Raw genomic sequence first — 12,122 nt, 5'->3', positions numbered from 1 at the left:
ATGAAGTAATTAAGGAATTCTGAAATAAAAAAATTTCATTTTAAAAATGAGGAAAGAACGGTAAAACAAATGTATGTGGTGAATGTAATGGGAAAAAGGAGCAGAAGAAGACTGAAAAAAACTTGGCACGATCAGGTATGCCAAATACTTGAAAGCGGTCAGGTTAGGAGTCAAACAATCGGTGGGTATGTATGAGTAGATGCATGAACGTGGAAGAGGCGAAGAATGTTTGCAAAGACAGAGTGGTGTGGCTTGGCGTTCTATTCTCTCTGCCTACCCCTGCGGGGAAGTGGCGTGATGGTTAGTTAATTAGTAAGTCATTATTTTAATTATCTCTAATTTTCTAATAAATAGAGGTTAACATGGAGTTTGCAAAAGAAGGATGAAAGTAAACTCAGACAAAAGGACGGCAAAACGATTTGTGACAGATGTTCGAATGATGAAATTAGCAAATAATAAAATGCTGAGATAAGCATAATCGACAAAATTAAAAATAGTGTGCTAAGATGGTTTGGGCACAAGAATCGAATAAATGAAAAAAAAGAATAGTTAAATAAATTAACGAGGTAAATTTAAAAGGAAATAAGTGCAAAGGAAGATAAGAAAATGTAGTAAAAATCAAGTATTTTTACCAGCTTTAAGTATAAATACCTGCTTACCCCTACGGGGAACTGGTGTGGTGGTTAGATAATTTTGATTAAACTTAAAATAAAATTCAATATGTTATTGTGTTATTTAAACAAAAAGTAATAAAAAGGAAAGTTAATAAAATACCATTATATTAAAAAAAAGAGATAATACATTTTAGTCGTTAATGGTAAGTCATATAAACATCTATGAAAGAATTTAATTAATTGATTTGGCAGTCGCTTTATGGTAAAATCTATTAATTTTTATTTAAAGTTTTACTCAGTAAATGGTACTATTTCTTAAACCCATAATTAACAATATGACAATGACTAAAGCCTCCCCCCTATTGTCCATGTTCCCACTGATAAAAAAAATATATGAAAAATGAAATAAATACATAAAAATAAGGAACAGCTCCTACCCCCTCTTCAACCTTCAACATCCCGAGGACCCAACTCTAAAATTTAGAATTAGCTTCACATACGGTGTTTGAAAATGATGCGGATTGCATCGAGACACGTGTCACAGTATATTTTAAGAAATAGTGGTATTTACTACGTGAAACTTTAATTGTTTATGAAATATTCTATTTTAAGTCACCTTTATAATATTGTATAACAATTAATATTCAAAGTATAGACTGCATGCAGATTTAAAAAAATAGATAGTTTATTTCGCAATTTTCTCGCCTTGCAACATCGATTTCCCATGGACCAGCCTACATGGGTTATCTGCAAGCGACCGAGTTTCGCGGATATGAGAGGAATACGAAAAAAAGTACTTAGTCACTAGTTCAAAAGTTGCAACACTCCTTCGAGATAGGGTATTTTTTCCCTACACGTATTTCCAAACCCTGACTCCGCCCAGTCGGGATTATAGGGGCAGTTGAATTGCACTGTTTCAGACATTTCAGTGTTTCGCCGAATGCCGGAGGGTAAGGACGTGCGTTCGCGCTTCAGGGAAAATCAAAAGTTTTTAAACGAAAATAAAAAGTGGTTTAAAGCGCATTTTTTTGTTCAACGTGAAATTATTTAAACTTTATTACTATGTTCGTGGAAGTTTTGAAATAACTTTTCAAAGTTTTGTGTGTTTTTTAACGTTTATTACAGTTAGTGGTACTTGGAGCAATCTGTTGCATATGTTTTCGTGAGTACTTTTTACGATTATTTATTTATTTTTCGAAATAATGGTTTTGCAAACCATTACTTTAAGAATTTTATTCATAAAGATAAGGTTTAAATAAAAGCTATTGATTTAACGACTTTTATTTAATATATGTACGTAGGTACAATTTATAATAAATTAAAAAAAAATATAAAATAAAATTCTTAAATGTAACAAAAATACTTTTTAAATTTCTTTATTCTAAAATAAATTTTTAAATCTACATGTATGTATATAAATTAAAGCATTATTATTAAATTTTATTTGTTTTTTAGTACATATTTTATATGTTTTTATATAAAAATTGTAATATTAAAAAAAAAAACTGTGGGTATTAGTTCGTCTATTGTGATTTAATTTTTAATTTAAAATACATAAGAACATTTTTCTATTCCATAAGACATTATTTTAAATTGTAAAATCTTTAAAATGGTAAAAACTAAGCTAATATTGACAAAACAATATTTGCAAATACAATAAATAAAGTGTAATAGTAAGCATGTTTAGCTACTGTACTGAAGGTCCCGAGTTCGATTCCCAGAAGGGAGAGTTAAAATAAAATAAAAGTGATTTTACACTCTAATATATATTCATTATTACCCTGGACTGGTCCCTGAAGAGCGGGAGTGATCGCCTTGCCTTCATGTGAGTAACGATCACGATAACTCTGTGTCAATTTTATGCAGTGCCCTATGCACCATTGGGTGCGGATAAGGGTAAGAAGGAGTTGAGACGTACCATTTTTCCATTTATATCGAAGAAAAATATTTTTTTTTCTTGAAGAGCTATAATATTTTTGACCTTACATTATATCCACTTATCTTATACAGAATAATTATGGTCCAATGAGCACGAATAATTATTGTCTATTGTATATGATACTGAGTACCTGCTGTCGTCTATGGGTACAATTACACTAATAATTATACATGTTTCTGTATTAATTAATTGGTCGTGTCGGATTGTGGTCTCGTGGTCAGTGTCGCGGACTCTTAAGTCAGAGTTTCTCGATTCGAACCCACTCTACCACAATTTGATACCAATTTCTAACAATGAGCCGCTTAGGCTCACAGAAATAGGAAAATGAAGTGTTTTTGTTTATAATCCATTCCACTTTGAATTATTTCTTAAAATCGGATATTTAATTTAATCGTAAATGATGCGGAATGCATCGAAACACGTGTCACAGTAGATTTTAAGAAAAGTTGTATTTACTAAGAAAAACATTAATTCAAATGGATAGATTTTACCACAGAGTGACTGCCGAATCAATTGATAAAACAAATATTTCTCTTAAAAAAAAACTATATAAATATATATAAATATATATATATATATATATATATATATATATATATATATATATATATATATATATATATATATATATATATATATATAAATATATATATATATATATATATATATATATATATATATATATATATATATATATATATATATATATATATATATATATATATATATATATATATATATATATATATTTATATATATATATATATATATATATATATATATATATATATATATATATATATATATATATATATATATATATATATAAATATATATAAATACATATATATATATATATATATATATATATATATATATATATATATATATATATATATATATATATATATATATATATATTTATATATATATATATATATATATATATATATATTTATATATATATATATATATATATATATATAAATATATATATATATATATATATATATATATATATATATATATATATATATATATATATATATATATATATATATATATATATATATATATATATATATATATATATATATATATATATATATATATATATATATATATATATATATATATATATATATATATATATATATACATTTATATATATATATATATATATATATATATATATATATATATATATATATATATACATTTATATATACTTTTATTTTTTATATATGAATATATGTTTTACTCATTACCTTGACTTGACTATTATCATCTTCACTAGCTAAGATCAAACAGTATTTTCGTCAAACCGGTACATTGCTTCTGTAACGTGAGATAAGAAAAAATGAGATAATTTTTATGTTGGAAGAAGAATAATAAGAATTATCTTAGTGTACTATGTTATGTTATGATTATATAATAAAATAACAACTAAATATAGTTTTATCCACATTTATTTTGTCCGGGTTTCGACGTTACCGACATCGCCAGTATGATGATGATGTCGGTAACGACGAAACCCGGTCATTGCTCCAAAAAAGTAAATCTTGTCATTTTAATATACACATATATAATAAACTTTATAAAATAAAAATAAAAACTTTGTTCGTAACCACTTTTTTACTGGTACATTTTTCTCCAACCGGTTTCGACTAGAACCTTGTCATCATCGGAGTTAAACACGTACATCTTTAACCTGATGATAACAAGGTTCTGGTCGAAACCGGTTGGAGAAAAAATGTACCTACCCATAAAAAAGTGCTTAAAAACAAAGTTGTTTTATTTTATAAAGTTTATAAAATGTGCCGCAGAGTATCTGCGGAAAACATTCAAGAAAACATATGTAATAATCCAACAGTATCTAAATTTTAGTATTTATTTAAGATTTTAGTTTTTTAAAAAAAACTAGCTCACTAACCATCACGCCGCTTTTCCGCAGGGGTAGGCGGAGCAAATAAACCACTACTTTCATATATTATCCAATTAATGCACCTATTGGAAATTTGGATATATCTAGGAGTTCGAAAAATTTGAGTAGTGTGACTCAATCATGGATAGAATGATTTATGCTTCACGTGTGTAAAGTTATCACTTACCCAGCCTATGAAAGGTCATAAGGTCTGTAAATACTCAGACTTCCATATTCTGTTTCATCAATGTTGAGATGTCACAAAAAAGTTAAATAAATAGAGGCTCGATAGGCCGGTACAAGTTGACTCATATGGGCAATTTTGTAAAAACAGTCGATGGTGGCCATCTGTTGTCTACAAATCAATTAAAATAAATTTACGTTTCGTTTTTAAACGAGAACATGACCACATATAAATGAGCAGAATTAAACTTACGACTCAAATTTTCATTAAAATACCACCGGAACAATGAATGTATTTTTACACACATTCTTTTACATAAAAGAGATAATTTTGTTTTAGTACTAATATCGATAAAGAAGCATAATTTAAAAACCGGTAGTTTTTAAGAAACTCTTTGTTATTAACCGAAAAAATCGATATATTTTTTTAAAATTTAAATTCATAACATAAATATCAATGCCCCAGAGGATAAACGTACGAATCAACCTAATTTTGGGTAACACTCTCCTTATCATTCTTCGTTCACTTTGTGTAATACCACTTTTATAAACACTTATTCGTGACTACCGGTTTCTTAAAAAAAAGTATTTGTGTTTTTATTCGTTACAGAAATTACTAAATGTTTGTTTTCTACAGATTGCACATCGAATTTCCAAAATTTTATCCCCATCTGCGCATAAAATAAAATTGTGAATTTGTTTTTGGTAATACGTAGAAGTTTAAATTTAAGTTTACACGGAAAAAAGCACGACAAACTAAACTATATAAATAACTTGTAAACATGTGTAATTTTTTGTTTGTTTAATACCACATTAGTGGTAATAAGTTTTCTTTCACGTATCACTCAATTTTAGGTGCTTTGCCAATTAAAAAAAAAAAGAGTTTTATTTCATTACGTATGCCTTGTTTCGAAAATTGCAGATGTTTTCACCGACGGGTGAAAAGTAAAACTTTATTTTTATTTAATTTTTTTATTTTATTTATTTGAAAACATATAACGTACATATATCATATATACGTATAATATTCCCGATGAGTAATTTCTATTTCTCATTTTGTGACATGGGATTAAGATTAACAAGACTAGAACACAAATAATAAAGTAACAAAAAAGGTTTTTTTTTAAATAACCAAAACTAATACCAATACATGGTAAAATGTAAAAACAATGAACAGGTATAATAAATAGGCACAAGAAGCATATTTAAAAGAAATAGATGGGAAAACACAAGGTAAGAAGCATATTTAAAATAAATATGAACACATCTGTAGTTTTCAAAACTATTCGTGTGTAATAAAATAAAATTCATTAAGTGGTATTATACAAGTGTTTAATTAAAACAAATTGTCAATCCGCATAGTTAATGCCGAATTAAAAAAAAATGTATATATATATATATATATATATATATATATATATATATATATATATATATATATATATATATATATATATATATATATATAATTTTTTGACATCTCATCAAAGATGAAGAAGAATATGGAAGTTTGGGCATTTACGGGGCTTACGACCGTCATAGGCTGGTTTAAGTGATCACTTTACACACGTGTAACATTCACCAATTCTACCCATTATTGACAATGAACAGGTGTTATTTGGACACACTCAAAATGTTGTATATATATATATATATAAATATATATATATATATATATATATATATATATATATATATATATATATATATATATATATATATATATATATATATATATATATATATATTTATTTATATATATATATATATATATAAAAATATATATATATATATACACATATATATATGTACTTACGTTTTCTGGAGATGAAAAGTTTACGATGATATATAAAGGAGTGTGAATGCCGGGAACATATTGAATAGCGCACTGAAAACAGATGTTGAAAACAAAAGCGTAATATCGGAGCTGAAAAACTTGAAGCACACAAGGAAGTCATGGTGTTATACAGGCCAAGTAAAGTATGGAGTTGAGAAATGAAGGATGTAGAAAGTAGGTTGAATAGTTGAAATACGTTCTCGTAGGCGAATATGCGGCGAAACGTTATATGATAGATGTTAGAATAGTGATATAAGCAAAAGACGCATAGCTGAGATAAGCATTATCGATAAAATTAAGAAAGATGTGTTGAGACGGTTTGGATATGAAGATATCGTGGATATACTGAAAAAAACGTTAACTCTAAAATCCCTGTTTGAATAATCCCTTGTTAAAAGCTTTTAGCCTGAATAAAAATACCCGCTATTGCACTTGAAGTTGACTTTACTTTTAAAACCACATAAATATGATTTTTCAAACTACTTAGTATATTTTGCCAGTTTATAGAAAGTTAAAAACTATATAACTGGCATTTTTAAGTCAAAATTTCATATTTTCAAGTAAATATTTTTTACCAGTATACCCACGATATCATAAGTAAGTAAAGAACGGTAACATTAATTTATGCGGCGATTGTTGTTGGTAATATAAACGGAAAAAGACTAAGGAAAACTTGGCATGAAGTATTTTAAAAATTAGTCGTGGTCAGGTAAGGAGTCAGAATAATCTGCAGGTATATGTTTCGCCTACTCTAAAAATCCGCCAGATCCAATTTTATAAGATTTTAAAATAAACTCTCTATCGGAATGCCAATTGTGGGTTTTATTGTTTAAAACATGTATATATTTAAAAACCCTGCTAAAAAATACTTAAAAACAGCGTTGTATTTAAAATTCCGCTATATTCATGGAACTTGCCTTCTGACCCATATCAACCAATCAGAGAGTGAGGATGGGTCGAAAATTGAGATGACGTCATTATCGGTCATATCGGGTAATTCTCTATTTTAATTTTTTTTTTATCTAAAGATAGACAAATCTTTCAAACATAAATATAACCCGGAGAATTTTTCATTTTTTGTAAAATTGACTCACATGGATCTGGCGGATTTTGAAAGTAGGCGACACATATTTAAGCAGATGCATGAACATGGAAAAGGTGAAGATTGTTTGTGTTGTATTCTCTCTGCCCACCCCTTCGGAGAGGCGGCATCATGGTAAGTTAGTTACTTAGTTAAACAAATGAATTGTAGATTCTTCATAAAGTTAGTACTAAATTTGATACGAGTGCGTTCCGAACTCCCTACAATGTCAAAATACAATTTAAGCATAACCGTCATCAATTCTTGATCTTCTTGGCCTGTTGATTTATGTTCAATTGTCGAAACGTGCTTGGCCATTCAAATTGAATATCTAGCTCGTTAAAAAAATCGATGTCTGTCTGCATTTTATATAAGGAATATTTTTATTACTTTGCAATGTCTATCAGTCAACTGCGAGCCAATGGTAAGAAATCATCAATATTAATAATATTAATTATATCGGGCACTAGATAATTCACCCTACGGATGAGATGTCAATTTAAAGTCGTTCGTTGTGTCGTTCTTTCGGATGTAAAAAAGATTCAAAATGATACATGTTTTAAATCAAGTTGAGACACCTTTAAAAATAAGAAGTTTTGACTAACATTCATCGATTATATGACGGATTAAGAAGGTCGTAAGCCCCGTAAATACCCAAACTTCCATATTCTTCATCATTTATGTTGAGATGTTAAAAATAACTACTAATAAGAGATAATCCAGATTTGTGAGGAAGTATTTGGACACACTCAAAATTATGTTAAAAAGATTATATGGTTATTTTTGTAGTTAGACCATTTTTTTATAGTAAAATATACATGGGACGAGAATGTTACTCTACTACGATATGTAAGCAATCCATCAGGGTGAAATGGAATAGAAATACACATACATATGCAAGATATACGAGTGTATCTTAGTGACAATCCGATGATGAAAGGTTCTATCACTCTGGCCTGATCGAATAAAGGACACAAGGAGAGTAGTCGCATTAAACGAGAGTGCTACAAATGCACTAAACTGGGTGAAGTGTAGGAATAAAGAATACTTTGTTGCAGGAATAAAATTGAAATGCCTGAAAAAATAAAACATCAAAAAAGGTCGAAATATATATATTTTTGTAATTTAAATAAGCTAGCAGTCAATTTCGTGAATCAAAAGCACGTTTCACGATTTTTCTTTTAATATCGGTAATTTATTATTAGTCCGCCTCCGTAGTGTAATGGTCAGCACGCTCGGCTACCGTTCTGGAGGTCCCGGGTTCGATTCCCTGGGGGAGCTCTAATAAATAAAGATGATTTTTTCATTGTAATATTTTTTTAATATCACCCTGGACTGGTACCTAAAGCAGAGGGCTGATCACCTTTCCTTTATGTGTTAAGGATTAAGATAACACTCCGTTTATGTGATGCAATGCCCTATGTACCATAAGGGTTTGATTTGATTGATTTTATTTAGTCAATTTATTTGTGTGGAAAAAGCTATTTAGTAGTTATTTTATTCCCTTTAATTTGTGGTTAGTCATTTTTGCTTCTTAATTTTTTAACAAAAATGTTAGCAATGTTAGTATAACCACTCTTTTTTTTCTACCGGTTTGAAGATGTATCCGTCTCTTTGCCATAATAAATATTGTGTGTCGTTTTAAGTGTAACATTTTGAGTCCAAATACTTGTTCACAAATCCGGATTATCTCCACTTAGGAGTTTTTATTTTTACTTTATTTGACATCCCAACAAAGATGAAGAAGAATATGGAAGTCTGGGCATTTTTAGAGTTTGCGTCCACATAGGCTAACTTTACACAGTGTAACATTCACCAATTCTACTTACGATTGACAACCACACTACTCAAATTACAAATACAAAATCCAACTGCAGTCAGTTTAAATTTGTAAGGAAAAATAATTTAAAAAAAAACAAGTTGTGATTTTATTCTGTTAAATCCAGTTTCACCAAGAAATATCAGTAGAAAACTTAAATCTTATCACAAAGTAAATGCTTAAAACATAAAAATATTATTAACTTAATAAATTATTTAAAAAACTTTTATCCTAAGGAAATAAAGTGTAGTTACCGAATTCACGGGGGAGTTCTCTAACTACCTCGAAGGATTTTAATATTTTTGAATATCTTAACGCCTGAATAAGACTAAAATTTAGATTCTAAATGGAAGTTTGGCGCTTATGTGGAAGCTATTGAATAAAATATACAATAAGAGTGACATAATTTTTTATCACTCTCGCGCCGCATACTTCCTGAAAATTTTCCCGAGAATACCTTCTTAATTATTTAATAAAAAAACTTTTCAGGGTGACGGTCGGTAACTTTCTTAACACATAAGTATAAGAATTTTACACAATCTAGTACATTTATATTACAAGAAAAATGTAAAAGAAAGCAGATTTCAATCATTTTTTATACTTGTGAATAAAAAAAAATTATTTTAAAGAGAAATATTTGTATTTTTAACATTTACCCAAATACTTCATTTTCATACTATTTCTTTGAGCATAAGCGGCTCATTATTAGAAATAGGTATCAAATTGTGGTAGAGTGTTAGTCCGCACACTAACCACGGGACCACAACCCGACATGTTAATTAATTTGTTCGCCTCTGTAGTACAGTGGTTAGCGCATTCGGCTGCTGTGCTAGAGGTCTCGGCTTCGATTCCCATCGGGTCAAAATAAGGATCAGTTATTTTCCACTGTAATATTTTATAATCACCCTGGTCTTACAACTGAAGCGTAGAACTGATCTCTTTCACGTGTTTAAAGATCAAGATAGCACTGTTTCTGTACGAAGCAGTATGTCTTATGCATTTTGATGAAAAAAATATTTATTTATATTCCCAATATTATTTATATTTAAAGCAATTACTTTGTGGTTGCTAATTTTTACTTATTTTTACAAAAATGAAAGTAATATTAGTAGATAACCACTTTTTTATGTCTACTAATTTCGAGACATACCCGTCTCTTCGTTAGGACAATCTCTACCACAGCATGCAAACAATACTACCCTTCAGTACCATAGCACTATTTACACCCATGTGTGAAACATTTTGTGTAGTATTAAGTGTGTAAATAGTGCTACGGTAGTGAAGGGTAGTATTGTTTGCATGCTGTGGTCTTGTTCTCCATTTGAAAAATATTTATTAAATTTTAAAAAATTATTAAACACAACCTTTTCTTCAAAATGCAAAAACAACAATTTCAACTCTGTAGCGGGTAAATATAAAGTTACAAATATGCTTTTTTTGCTGGGGTATAGTACATTTTCTGGGCATTCCGAAAACATGCACACTTGAAAATTGACGATTTTTGAAAGGAGTGAGCGATTTATGCAAAAATATTTTTTTTGAAAAAAAAGTCTTTAAATTCGTCATCGCATTAAGCATTATTTTAAGTTGAATCCGGTATCGAATTTAAGCTGAATCCGTTATTTAAAGACCACGATCATTCTCCTATGTAGCTTGTGGTAAAATGTACTCATCAAATAATCCGACCGGACATTAACTTTCGACTCAACGTCCCGATATTAAAGTCCCGAATTAGTCTAAATACTTTATTTAGGAAAAGTCATTACAGATGGTGCTTTTGTATTTCCCGTGATGGGAACCTGAGGGAAAATTGCTTTCTCCAGAGCCCCAGAGTATATCGACAATACGTTTCGACAGATACAGTTGTTTCAATATTTACCTTATCCCGGCGTTTGGCTCGATGTCTATTCTTCTATTGTTAATCGCAATGATGAATGTCGGAATTCGTTTCGGTAAATAATCGTTGTTTTGATGAAAAACCGACAAACGTTTTGGACGTTAAATAATTTGGGCATAATTCCCCTGCAGTTTGTGGTTTTAGAATGCAAGAGTATATTTTATTTTATTTATTTTATTTTTTATTTGAGAGTCGTCTTTTTGTTTTTGCCAGTTTCAAAATTTTTTTTTATTTATTTTTTATTTTTATTTTTTTTAAACTCTTTATTCCAGCTTGACTAAGTGGTGGGTGCAATACTTAGTCAGCCATATATGTTTTACAACATTTTATTTAAACAATGAAATTAAAAATAAGAAGGAAATAAGAAATTGAAAGAAAAAAAAATAATAAAAAATAAAAAAAAAAATAAAAAAAATAATAAATTTGGAGAGATGTAGACGAAAATTAGCTCGCTGGCAAACGCAGCACTGCGCTCCAGTGCCGCCACATGTCCAGCCCCCATCTGTGCTCCACAAGCCGCTTTGTGATGAGGTTGGAGCTCTTCATCAGCCTCTCCCGGAAGCCTGCCACTCGGTGCCTTAACAGGCCATCCCAATGTGGTAGGCGTGCTGTGGCAAACATACCACTCGCGCTGCAGTATCGGGGTAACTTCATTAAAGCTCTGTAGCCGTTATTGTAGCATATTTTCATGCTCTTTAAGCTTCGTTGTGTAACCTTACACCATAGCTCGCTGCCGTATTGCTGCGTACACAACACTTGGAACAGTATATTTTTTACCTGCGCGGAGCAGTGGGCAAAGCGGCGTGTCAGCATATTGGACCGCACGCA

General features: G+C 29.4%; 1 protein-coding gene across 1 annotated transcript in view; it reads left to right on the top strand.

Annotated features, from left to right (window-relative positions):
* Window positions 1-1,582: 1,582 nt before the first annotated feature.
* The window catches only part of LOC148302991 (uncharacterized), a gene marked incomplete at its 3' end in the record, with an annotated part of 110,636 nt that continues 100,096 nt past the window's right edge, over window positions 1,583-12,122 (top strand). The window contains exon 1 of the mRNA XM_088270720.1: window positions 1,583-1,776. The remainder of the gene's footprint in view (window positions 1,777-12,122) is intronic.

This window comes from Brachycentrus maculatus, unplaced genomic scaffold, assembly GCF_059751285.1.
Source record: "Brachycentrus maculatus isolate JH-2025_06_01 unplaced genomic scaffold, ASM5975128v1 h1tg000394l, whole genome shotgun sequence".
Classification (NCBI taxonomy): Eukaryota; Metazoa; Arthropoda; class Insecta; order Trichoptera; family Brachycentridae; genus Brachycentrus; species Brachycentrus maculatus.
The sequence above is the reverse complement of the archived record's forward strand: the minus strand, read 5'-3'. Positions and strand labels throughout refer to the sequence as shown.